We start from the raw sequence: 13257 nt of genomic DNA, 5'->3' as shown, positions 1-13257 counted from the left end.
AGAAATAAGCTAACGATCAAGAGCATAATATATTGGCAATGTTCTAAGCTGGTTAATGACGTAGTGCACTTAAGAAATCTAGAAGATGAGTGGATACTTTAATCCAGTGACCAGCCCTTTGAATGCGAGGACTTTTTTGCTTATCTATGGTGGTGAATATCACAAAAATTATTCATGAACCTTTGTTTTAAGTTTATCAACTATCATTAATGTTGGTGTATTTTATGTGTGGCTCAAGACAATTCTTCTTCCAATGCGGCCCAGGGAAGCCAAAAGGTTGGAAACCTGTGCTTTAAACTATATTTAATTTGGGAATTTGCACATATAGAGTTTAAATCACAAATCTCAGTTTATACTAAAGCAATAACATTCTGAAATAACGTTACATTTTTTAGTATTTAGAAAAACGTTTATTGTTCTGATAAAACTGCTGAGTGAGAATTTTTGTAGAATTATATTTGCAACCTCTATAGGATTAAAAATCACTAAGCAGAAGAGAGGCAACATCTGTCCCTAGTGTTTCTGGGATTTCTGAGCCAAATTCCAATATGTCCACTACTCACCTTACACATTTTAGACATCATCCAAAACGAATATTTGAAAAAAATACTTTGACATAGAGCTCCTCAATATACACATATTCCTATGTCTCCAAAAGCAATGGAACCGCAGTCAGATCATGCAGCCCCTTACAAATGTTAAAGTGGACGTTGGTTTTCCCTGTGAACTTGAAGGGAGATCACTAAAGAAAAAAGAGAATTCTTACAAGAGTTAACAGGATGAGACAGAAGATGCCCCATTGGTGAATATGAGAAAAAAGTGCAGCCTTTTCAGAAATTATTTTCATAGCAGCAGAGCTTCCCAAACTACATTTTAAGGCCTGACTTCCTTCTTGACCATGGTCCCCTTGCCTGTGTCCTCTATTTCATTCACTGTCACCTACCTGGGGGTTTGGCTACTCTACTGTCTCATATATCTTCATATTGTAGGGTTCTTTTCTTTGCTCCAGACAGGTGACCATGTCTGGGTTACAGATAGCAACGCCCAGGTTCCTGTAGTTCTGCAACATCACATCTCTATATAAATTCTGCTGGGCAGGGTCCTGGCATTTCCACTCTTCTGCAGAGAATTCTATGGCCACATCCTTGAATGTTAGGAGTTCCTCTCATTAAAGTATCTGGAAGTCCTCATGCTTGACCTTGGCCTCACTGTAATATGTGAGGAACTTAATTTAAAAAACAGAAATGTTTCCACCCAGAACAATAGACAGGATCTATGGGTAGGGCACAGGTGATGATTTATCTTCAAATTGTCCATATGATCCTATTGGAAGACTGGGCTGAGAGTCACTTAGCTAAGCACTGCCTCTCAAGCTTCAATGTGCATGCAAATTATCTGATATTCTAGGCCTCACTGTAATCAAATTTTGCAGGTTTGAAAACAGTCCATAAATTAGCTTCTTATAGCAAGTCTCCTGTTAATGCTGATGTTTCTCCTAGACTCATTATATACCACTCGGCTAGAGAAAGCAGGCACAGCACATGGAGTCCCTTACTCCAATACCCTTATCATAACACAAATACTTTTCATCCAAAGATAAGACCACCAATCATCATCCTGAAGCATGACATTCTCTGCAGGCCCTTTAAAGTTTACAGAGGCTGGAGATGGTGTCAAAAATAATGGAACGCTTCATGAATTTGCCTGTCATTCTTGCGCAGGGGCCATCCTAATCTTTGTAACATTCCAATTTTAGTATATGTGCTGCCTAGAGGAGCACCAGATTCACTTTTTAAAAAAACACTTTTATTTTAGGTTCAGAGGTGCACGTGCAGGTTTGTTATACAGGTAAATTGCGCGTCACGGGGGTTTGGTGTGTGGATCATTTAATCACCAAGGTGATAAGCATAGTACCTGATAAGTAGTTTTTTGATCCTCTCCCTCCTCTCACCCTGCACCCTCAAGTAGATCCAGATACCTGTTGTTCTCTTCTTTGTGTCCATGCGTACTCAGTGTTTAGCTCCAACTCATAAGTGAGAACATGCAGTGTTTGATATCCTGTTCCTATGTTAGCTGACTTAGGACTATGGCCTCCAGCTCCATCCATGCTTCCACAAAGGTCATAATCTCACTCATTTTTATGACTGTGTAGTATTCCATGATGTGTATGTGCCACATATTCTTTATCCAGTCTACTGTTGGTGGGCATTTAGGTTGATTCCCTGACTTCTATTGTGTAGTGCTGTGATGAACACATACATGCATGTGTCTTTATGGTAGAATGATTTCTATTCCTCTGGGTATATTCTCAGTAATGGGATTGCTGGGTTGAATGGTACTTCTGTTTTTTAAATTTTTATTTATTTATTTTTATTATTATACTTTAAGTTCTAGGGTACATGTGCAGAACTTGCAGATTTTTTACATATGTATACATGTGCCATGTTGGTTTGCTGCGCCCATTAACTCATCATTTACATTAGGTATTTCTCCTAATGCTACCCCTCCCCCACCCCCCAACCCCCCAACAGGCTCTGGTGTGTGATGTTCACCGCCCTGTGTCCAAGTATTCTCATTGTTCAATTCCCACCTATGAATGAGAACATGTGGTGTTTGGTTTTCTGCCCTTGTGATAGTTTGCTCAGAATGATGGTTTCCAGCTTCATCCATGTCCCTACAAAGGACATGAACTCATCTTTTCTTATGGCTGCACAGTATTCCATGGTGTATATGTGCCACGTTTTCTTAATCCAGGCTATCATTGATGGACATTTGGGTTGGTTCTAAGTATTTGCTATTGTGAATAGTGCCGCAATAAACATAGGTGTGCACATGTCTTTATAGTAGCATGATTGATAATCCTTTGGCTATATACCCAGTAATGGGATTGCTGGGTCAAATGGTATTTCTAGTTCTTGATCCTTGAGGTATTGCTACACTGTCTTCCACAATGGTTGAACTAGTTTACACTCCCACCAACAGTGTAAAAGCATTCTTGTTTCTCCACAGTCCCTCCAGCACATGTTGTTTCCCAACTTTTTCATGATCACCATTCTAACTGGCATGAGATGGTATCTTATTGTGGTTTTGATTTGCATTTCTCTGATGGCCAATGATGATGAGCATTTTTTCATGAGTCTGTTGGCTGCATAAACGTCTTCTTTTGAGAGTGTCTGTTTATATCTTTTGCCCACTTTTCCATGGGGTTGTTTGATTTTTTCTCATATATTTGTTTAAGTTCTTTGTAGATTCTGGATATTAGCCGTTTGTCAGATGGATAGATTGCAAAAATTTTCTTTCATTCTGTAGGTTACCTGTTCACTCTGATGACAGTTTCCTTTGCCGTGCAGAAGCTGTTTAGTTTAATTAGATACCATTTGTCTATTTTGGCTTTTGTTGCCATTGCTTTTGGTGTTTTAGTCATGAAGTTCTTGCCCATGCCTATGTCCTGAATGGTATTGCCTAGATTTTCTTCTAGGGTTTTTATGGTTGTAGGTCTAATATTTAAGTCTTTAATCCATCTCGAGTTGATTTTTGTATAATGTGTAAGGAAGGGATCCAGTTTCAGCTTTCTACATATGGCTAGTCAGTTTCCTCAGCACCATTTATTAAATAAGGAATCTTTCCCCCATTTCTTGTTTTTGTCAGGTTTGTCAGAGATCAGATGGTTGTAGATGTGTGGTGTTATTTCTGAGGACTCTGTTCTGTTCTATTGGTTTATATCTCTGTTTTGGTACTAGCACCGTGCTGTTTTGGTTACTGTAGCCTTGTAGGATAGTTTGAAGTCAGGTAGCGTGATGCTTCCAGCTTTGTTCTTTTTGCTTAGGATTTTCTTGGCCATGTGGGCTCTTTTTTGGTTCCATATGAACTTTAAGGTAGTTTTTTCCAATACTGTGAAGAAAGTCAATGGTAGCTTGACAGGGATAGCATTGAATCTATAAATTACCTTGGGCAGTATGGCCATTTTCACAATATTGATTCTTCCTATCCATGAGCATGGTATGTTCTTCCATTTGTTTGTGTCTTCTTTTATCTCACTGAGCAGTGGTTTGTTGTTCTCCTTGAAGAGGTCCTTTACATCCCTTGTACGTTGGATTCCTAGGTATTTTATTCTCTTTGTAGTAATTGTGAATGGGAGTTTACTCATGATTTGGCTCTCTGTTTGTCCGTTATTGGTGTATAGGAATGCTTGTGATTTTTGCACATTAATTTTGTATCCTGATACTTTGCTGAAGTTGCTTATTAGTCGAAGGAGATTTTGGGTCGAGACAATGGGGTTTTCTAAACATACAATCATGTCATCTGCAAACAGGGACAATTTGACTTCCTTATTTCCTATCTGAACACACTTTGTTCCTTTCTCTTGCCTGACTGCCCTGGCCAGAACTTCCAACACTACGTTGAATAGGAGTGGTGAGAGAGGGCATCCCTGTCATGTGCCAGTTTTCAAAGGGAATGCTTCCAGTTTTTGCCCATTCAGTATGATATTGGCTGTGGGTTTGCCATGAATAGCTCTTACTATTTTGAGATACATTCCATCAATACCTAGTTTATTGAGAGATTTTAGCATAAAGGGCTGTTGAATTTTGTTGAAGGCCTTTTCTGCATCTATTGAGATAATCATGTCATTTTCTTTGATTCTGTTTATGTGATGGATTATGTTTATTGATTTACTTGTGTTGAACCAGGTTTGCATCCCAGGGATGAAACCAACTTGATAGTGGTGTATAAGCTTTTTGATGTGCTGCTGGATTTGGTTTGCCAGTATTTTATTGAGAATTTTTGCATCAATGTTCATCAGGTATATTGGTCTAAAATTCTCTTTTTTTGTTGTATCTCCACCAGGCTTTGGAATCAGGATGATGCTGGTCTTATAAAATGAGTTAGGGAAGATTCCCTCTTTTTCTATTGATTGGAATAGTTTCAGAAGGAATGGCACCAGCTCCTCTTTGTATCCCTGGTAGAATTCAGCTGTGAATCCATCTGGTCCTGGACCTTTTTTTGGTTGGTGGACTATTAATTATTGCCTCAATTTCAGAGCCTGATATTGGTCTATTCAGGGATTCAAAGTCTTCCTGGTTTAGTCTTGGGAGGGTGTATGTGTCCAGGAATTTATCCATTTCTTCTAGATTTTCTAGTTTATTTGCATAGAGGTGTTTATAGTATTCTCTGAGAGTAGTTTGTATTTCTGTGGGATCAGTGGTGATATCCCCTTTATCATTTTTAAATGCACCTATTTGATTCTTCTCTGTCTTCTTCTTTATTAGTCTTGCTAGCAGACTATCTCTTTTGTTGATCTTTTCAAAAAACCAGCTCCTGGATTCATTGATTTTTTGAAAGTTTTTTTGTGTCTCTATCTCCTTCAGTTCTGCTCTGATCTTCGTTATTTCTTGCCTTCTGCGAGCTTTTGAATTTGTTTGGTCTTGCTTCTCTAGTTCTTTTAATTGTGATGATAGGGTGTCAATTTTAGATATTTCCTGCTTTCTATTGTGGGCATTTAGTGCTATAAATTTCCCTCTACACACTGCTTTAAATGTGTCCCAGAGATTCTGGTATGTTGTGTCTTTGTTCTCATTGGTTTCAAATAACATCTTTATTCCTGCCTTCATTTCTTTTCGTACCCAGTAGTCATTCAGCAGCAGGTTGTTCAGTTTCCATGTAGTTGTGTGGTTTTGAATGAGTTTCTTAATTCTGAGTTCTAATTTGATTGCACTGTGGTCTGAGAGACAGTTTGTTGTGATTTCTGTTCTTTTACATTTGCTGAGGAGTGCTTTACTTTCAACTATGTGATCAATTTTGGAATAAGTGTGATGTGGTGCTGAGAAGAATGTATATTCTGTTGATTTGGGGTGGAGAGTTCTGTAGATGTCTATAGGTCTGCTTGGTGCAGAGCTGAGTTCAAGTCCTGGATGTCCTTGTTAACCTTCTGTCTCATTGATCTGTCTAATATTGACAGTGGAGTGTTAAAGTCTCCCATTATTATTGTGCGGGAGTCTAAGTCTCTTTGTAAGTCTCTAAGGACTTGCTTTATGAATCTGGGTGCTCTTCTATTGGGTGCATATATATATATAGAGGATAGTTGGCTCTTCTTGTTGAATTGATTCCTTTAGCATTTTGTAACGGCCTTCTTTGTCTCTTCTGATCTTTGTTGGTTTAAAGTCTGTTTTATCAGAGACTAGGATTGCAATCCCTGCTTTTTTTTTGCTTTCCATTTCCTTGGTAGATCTTCCTCATCCCTTAATTTTGAGCCTATGTGCATCTGTGCACGTGAGATGGGTCTCCTGAACACAGCACGCTGATGGGTCTTGACTATTTATCCAATTTGCCCGTCTGTGTCTTTTAACTGGGGCACTTAGCCCATTTACATTTTAGGTTAGTATTGTTGTGTGTGATTCTGATCCTGTCATTATGATTTTAACTGGTTATTTTGCCTATTAGTTGATGCAGTTTCTTCCTAGCATCAATGGTCTTTACAATTGGCCATGTTTTTGCAGTGGCTGGTACCAGTTGTTCCTTTACATGTTTAGTGCTTCCTTCAGGAGCTCTTGTAAGGGAGGCCTGGTGGTGACAAAATCTCTCAGCATTTTCTTGTCTGTAAAGGATTTTATTTCTCCTTCACTTATGAAGCTTAGTTTGGCTGGGTAGGAAATTCTGGGTTGAAAATTCTTTTCTTTAAGAATGTTGAATATTAGTGCTCACTCTCTTCTGGCTTGTAAACTTTCTGCCGAGAGATCTGCTGTTAGTCTGATGGGCTTCCCTTTGTGGGTAACCCAACCTTTCTCTCTGGCTGTGCTTAACATTTTTCCTCCATTTCAACCTTGGTAAACCTGACACTTAAGTGTCTTGGGGTTGCTCTTCTCAAGGACTATCTTTGTGGTGTTCTCTGTATTTCCTGATTTTGAATGTTGGCCTGCCTTGCTAGGTTGGGGAAGTTCTCCTGGATTATATCCTGAAGAGTGTTTTCCAGCTTCGTTCTATTTTCCCCATCACTTTCAGGTATACTAATCAAATGTAGATTTGGTCTTTTCACATAGTCCCATATTTCTTGGAGGCTTTGTACTCTTTTTTCTCTAAACTTCTCTTCTGGCTTATTTTCATTCATTTGATCTTCAATCACTGATACCCTTTCTTCCACTTGATTGAATCGGCTACTGAAGCTTGTGCATGTGTCACGTAGTTCTCATGCCATGGTTTTCAGCTCCATCAGGTCATTTAAGGTCTTCTCTACACTGTTTATTCTAGTTAGCCATTTGTCTAATCTTTTTTCAAGGTTTTTAGCTTCCTTGCACTGGGTTCAAATATCCTCCTTTAGCTTGAAGAAGTTTGTTATTACTGACCTTCTGAAGCCTACTTCTGTCAACTCATCAAAGTCATTCTCCTTCCATCTTTGTACCATTGCTGATGATGAGCTGCAATCCTTTGGAGGAGAAGAGGTGCTCTGGTTTTTAAATTTTCAGCTTTTCTGCTCTGGTTTCTCCCCATTTTTGTGGTTTTATCTTTGATGTTGGTAACCTACAGATGCGATTTGGTGTGGGTGTCCTTTTTGTTGATGTGGATGCTATTCCTTTCTGTTTGTTAGTTTTCCTTCTAACAGTCAGGTCCCTCAGCTGCAGGTCTATTGGAGTTTGCTGAAGGTCCACTCCAGACCCTGTTTGCCCAGGTATCACCAGCAGAAGCTGCAGAACAGCAGATATTGCAGAACAGCAAATATTATTGCCTGATTCTTCCTCTGGAAACTTCGTCTCAGAGGGGCACATGCCTGTATGAGGTGTCAGTCGGCCGCTATTGGGAAGTGTCTGCTAATTAGGCTACATGGGAGTCAGGGACCCACTTGAGGAGGCAGTCTCTCCATTCTTAGAGCTCAAACACTGTGTTGGGAGAACCACTGCTCTCTTCAGAACTGTCAGACGGGGATATTTAAGTCTGCAGAAGTTTCTGCTGCCTTTTGTTCAACTATGCCCTGCCCCCAGAGGTGGAGTCTACAGAGAGAGGCAGGCTTTGTTGAGCAGCAGTGGACTCCACCTAGTTCAAGCTTCCCAGCAGCTTTGTTTACCTACGTAAGCATCAGCAATGGCAGACGCCCCTCCCCCAGCCTGGCTGCTGCCTTGCAGTTGGATCTTGGACTGCTGCACTAGCAGTGAGCAAGGCTCCATGGACGTGGGACCCATTGAGTCAGGCACGGGATGTAATCTTCTGCTGTGCCATTTGCTAAGACCATTGGAAAAGCGCAGTATTAAGGCAGGAGTGTCCCGATTTTCCCAGTACTGTCTGTCTCGGCTTGCCTTGGCTAGGAAAGGGAAATCCCCTGACCCCTTGCGCTTCCTGGGTGAGGCGATGCCCTGCCCTACTTCTGCTTGCCCTCTGTGGGCTGCCCCACTTTCCAACCAGTCCCAATGAGATGAACCAGGTACCTCAGTTGGAAATGCAGAAATCAGCCGTCTTCTGCATTGATCATGCTGGGAGCTGCAGACCGGAGCTGTTCCTATTCAGCCATCTTGAAACGGACCTGGTATTTTAAGTTCTTTAAGAAATTGCCACACTGCTTTCCATAATGGTTGAACTAATTTACTTTCCTTACCAGCGGCCTATAAGCATTCCTTTTTTTCCACAACTTTGTCAGCATCTGTTATTTTTTGACTGTTTATTAATAGCCATTCTGACTGGTGTGAGATGGCATCTCATTGTGGTTTTGATTTGGATTTCTCTAATGATTAGTGATGTTGAGAATTTTTTCATATGCTTGTTAGCCATGTGTATGTTTTCTGTCTTCCTTTCTTTCCCTCCCTTCCTTCCTTCCTTCCTTCTTTTTTCTTTCTTTCTTCTTTCTTCTTTGTTTCTCTTCCTTTCTTCTTTCTTTCTTTTTTGTTCTGAGACAGAGTCTTGCTTTGTCACCCAGGCTGGAGTGCAGTGGTGTGATCTTGGCTCACTGCAACCTCCGCTTCCCTGGTTCAAGCAATTCTCCCACCTCAGCCTCCTGAGTAGCTGGGATTACAGGTGCATAACACCATGACTGGTTAATTTTTGTGGTCTGAGAGTGTGTTTGGTATGATTTCAGTTTTTTTGAGTTTGCTGAGGATTGTTTTATGGCCGATGGTGTGGTCTATTGTGCCATGTGCAGATGAGAAGAATGTATATTCTGTTGTTTTTGGGTGGAGAGTTCTGTAGATTTCTGTTGGGCTCATTTGGTCAAATGTTGAGCTCATGTCCTGAATACCTTCATCATTCCAACCAAGAATTTCATATCTAGACAAACTAAGCTTCGTAAGCGAAGGAGTAATAAGATTCTTTTTAGACAAGCAAATGCTAAGAGAATTTGTTACCACCAGACTGCCTTAAAAGAAGTCCTTAAGGGAGTGCTAAATGTGGAAAGGAATGATTGTACCAGTAACTGCAAAAACACACTTAAATACATATAGCATTGACACCATAAAACACACACACATGCACACACACACACAATCAAATCAGTCGAATAACCAGCTAACAACATGAAGTCAGGATCAAACTCACACATATCAATATTAACCTTGAATGTAAATGGGCTAAATTCCCCTAATTAAAAGGCACAGAGTGGCAAGTTTGATAAAGAAGCAAGACCCAACTGTATGCTTTCTACAAGAGACTCGTCTCACATGCAATGATATCCATAGGCTCAAAGCAAAGAGATGGAGAAAAATCTATCAAGTAAATGGAAATCAAAAAGAAGCAGGATTTTCTCTTCTAATTTCAGACAAAGCAAACTTTAAGCAAAAATGATTGATAAAGATAAAGAAGGGCATTACATAAAGGTAAAGAGTTCAATTCAACAAGAAGATCTAACTATCCTCAACATATATCCACCCAACACTACAGCACCCAGATTCAGAAAGCAAATTTTTAAGACCTACAAAGAGACTTAGATAACCACATAATAATAGTGAGAGACATCAGCACCCCACTGATAATATGAGGCAGATCATCAAGGCAGAAAATGCTAGCAGGCATTGCCCGCCTGGCTATCAGTGGCAGGGGTGGGTGGAGTCACCTGCTTTGCCATCCAGATATTTCCCAGGACAGCAGGAAGCTGCAGCTGCTGGCTGAGTTCAGGCAGAAGCAGGATTGCTGGACCGGAAGCCTGGCGGTAAGCTGTTCAGTGAGGGGTGGTAGAGTAACCCTTCTGCTCCTTGGGTACCAGGACTGTGGTTTCTATTGGGGCTTGGTGCTGGTGCTGGTCTGCTCTGGGGCCCAAGGCTTGTAGAGGTCCCGTTTGTCTTGAGAGTTGCCCCTGCACAATGTCTGGGTGGCTCTCTGCCTCAGTCTAGAAGCCTGCATGGCTGTGGGGGCTGTTGAAGGGCCAGGGGATTCTCCCATTCCCAGTCTTGCACTAGTCCCCACGGAGAGCGCAAATCCCCCAGGGACACTCACTCAGTCACTCACTCACTCAAAGAAGTTCTCCTCACTCTGTGCTGAGCTCAGACAAGATGCTGCCTAGCTTGGCTCCTCTCTGCTGTGTACCCCACTACCTTGTAATCCCAGCAGTTTGAGAGACTGAGGTAGGTGGAACACCTGTGGTCAGGAGTTCAAGACCAGGCTGGCCAACATGGTGAAACCCAGTTTCTACTAAAATACAAAAAGTTAGCTGGTGTGGTGGTGGACGCCTGTAATCCCAGCTACTCGGGAGGCTGAGGCAGGTGAATCTCTTGAACCTGGGAGGTGGAGGTTGTGGTGAGCCGAGATCATGCCACTGCATTCCAGCTTGGGAAATGAGAGGGAAGCTTTGTCTCAAAAACAAACAAACAAACAAAAAACACACACACAACAAACAAACAAAAAACAAATTGTAACTAAGATGCAAAGAGTTAGTTACCTGAATGTATGACCATTCCTGTAAATTGATTAGACAAAGTAGCAAAACCACAACAGACAAATGGTAATGGATGCAAATGGATATTTGAATGAAATGGATTGAATGAAATGGAAGTCTGAAATTAGCATCACTGGGTCAAAACCAAGGTGTCAGCATGGCCATGCGTCATCTGGAGACTCTAGGGGAGAATCTGTGTCTTGCCTCTTCCTGCTTCTGGGGATTTCTGGCATCTGTGGTCTTGAGGCAATAGCATCATCAAATCTCTTCTCACTCTGCTCCCATATCTCCTTCTCTCATGTATTCCCCTCTATCTCTCTCTTATAAGGATACATGTGATTGCATAGGGCCAACCTGGGTAATATAGAGTTGCCGAGACCAGCTAGGTCGGGAGACCCTAACCCAGCAGCGCAAGAGGAATTAAAGACACACACAGAAATATAGAGGTGTGAAGTGGGAAATCAGGGGTCTCACAGCCTTCAGAGCTGAGAGCCCTGAACAAAGATTTACCCACAGAATTATTAACAGCAAACCAGTCATTAGCATTGTTTCTATAGATATTAAATTAACTAAAAGTATCCCTTATGGGAAACAAAGGGTTGGGCCGAATTAAAGGAATAGGTTGGGCTAGTTAACTGCAGCAGTAGCATGTCCTTAAGGTACAGATCGTTCACGCTACTGTTTGTGGTTTAAGAATGCCTTTTAGCGGTCTTCTGCTGTGGGTGGACCAGGTGTTCCTCGCCCTCATTCCCGTAAACCTACAACCTTCCAGCATGGGCATTAGGGCCATTATGAACATGTTACAGTGCTGCAGAGATTTTTTTTATGGCCAGTTTTGGGGTCAGTTTAGGGCCAGATTTTGGGGGGCCTGCTCCCAACATAGGGTAATTGCCTCACCTCAAGAACTTTAATTTAATCACAGCTGCAAAATCTTTGTCATATCCAGTAACTTTCGTAGGTTTCAGCGATCGAGACTATTATCTTTGGGGGATCATTTTTCAGCCTATCACATCCAGGTGATACATGGCAGCATTGTTTGTCATAATTCAAGACTGGAAGTGACCCAAATACCCATCAATGCTGAGCTGATTAAAAGAACTATGGCATACCCATAAAATGGAATGTTATGTCTTTTCTGATACGTAAAGGTTGACAAGATGTTGCTTTAAATGAAAAATGTAAAGTACTAAACATGTGTGAGGTATGCTACCACTGGTAAAAAGTACAGACTCCCTCATATCCACATACTTATATTATGCATATGCCTGAGGATATTTTGAGCATTTCTGAAAAGATGCACAAGAAGTTAGTGACATTATTTGCCTATTGAAAGGGGACTTGGGGAACTGGATGATTGGGGATGGTGTAGAAGACAGGACTTATTTTTAGTACTGTTCCCTTTATAAACTTTTAAATTTAAAACCATGTAGATTTGTTTCTTATTTAAAAACAATGGGTTTGAAGATCTCAATAAAAAGTCAGTCCATGTTCAAGAAAAAACACTTCTGCTGCTAGTACTGACTGGCTCTTGTTGTCCACCACATGGTCTACGCCTCCCCTGCTGTGTTGTCCTTCACACAGGGCTCCCTGCCCGGCTCAGTTTCTCTGTACCTGCTCAGATCTTGCCACTGGTAGCTGTACACTGCAGGCGGCAGCCTTCTTATAGACCAGTTACTTTCTTTACTGTCCACTTGACTGATAGGAAATCTGCTTCTTGCTGACACAGCAACCAGTGGGAGGGAGACTGCCCTTCTGTCCTCTCATCTCTCTCCAATTCTGTTCTTTCCCAGCTCTAGTAAGTGAGTGACAGATCTGCTGCACAACCAGACTGCAACTCAGGCATACAATGCCATCTCCCTGAATCTTGAGAGAAGCCCACACCCCTGCCTTGCCTTGGGGCAGGAGGAATGGAGCCCCCTTGCAATGGGAAGGTATTCCCCTCACTGCCTGCACTGTTCTCTCCACAAAGCTGAAACTCTAAGGGCTATGGACTAACATCCTTTCTTCAGCCATGGAGGTGGATGTAAGGAACTGCTTGTCTGGAATATTCTTTTATAGATTATTGTACTTCATGGCAAATCGTTAGTAGTACAGCAGTCACGTACCTCACACTTTTTAGCTGGAACACAGTTAGAAACTTGTAATAGGCATACAAAAAGCATTTTGAATATCCAAAGTAGATATGAGAATGTTTATTATCTAAATCTCCTGCCTTTAATTTACAAGAGAACACAGAGTTCCTAATTCTGAGCCTTTTATCCCTCCCTTTACTCATGTTTATAACAGTCCCTATGACCTAATTTCCACCCTTAGCAGATTAGAAGCAGCAAGTTATAACTGGGAAGAGGCAAATCTAGTAACTGCATAAGGACAATGAAAGCAGCAACAAAGTTACAACTCCCAACAAAAGGAAA

At 41.3% G+C, this 13257-nt stretch overlaps 1 non-coding gene across 1 annotated transcript; it reads right to left on the bottom strand.

Annotated features, from left to right (window-relative positions):
• Window positions 1-1676: 1676 nt before the first annotated feature.
• LOC119622325 (U6 spliceosomal RNA) lies at window positions 1677-1780 on the bottom strand. Its single transcript, XR_005238968.2, has one exon. It is a non-coding gene; the product is annotated as a U6 spliceosomal RNA (small nuclear RNA).
• Window positions 1781-13257: the final 11477 nt, after the last annotated feature.

Source organism: Chlorocebus sabaeus, chromosome 2 (genome assembly GCF_047675955.1).
Source record: "Chlorocebus sabaeus isolate Y175 chromosome 2, mChlSab1.0.hap1, whole genome shotgun sequence".
In the NCBI taxonomy this organism is placed as follows: domain Eukaryota; kingdom Metazoa; phylum Chordata; class Mammalia; order Primates; family Cercopithecidae; genus Chlorocebus; species Chlorocebus sabaeus.
Note: the sequence above shows the minus strand (reverse complement) of the source record. Positions and strands in the feature narration are given on the sequence as shown.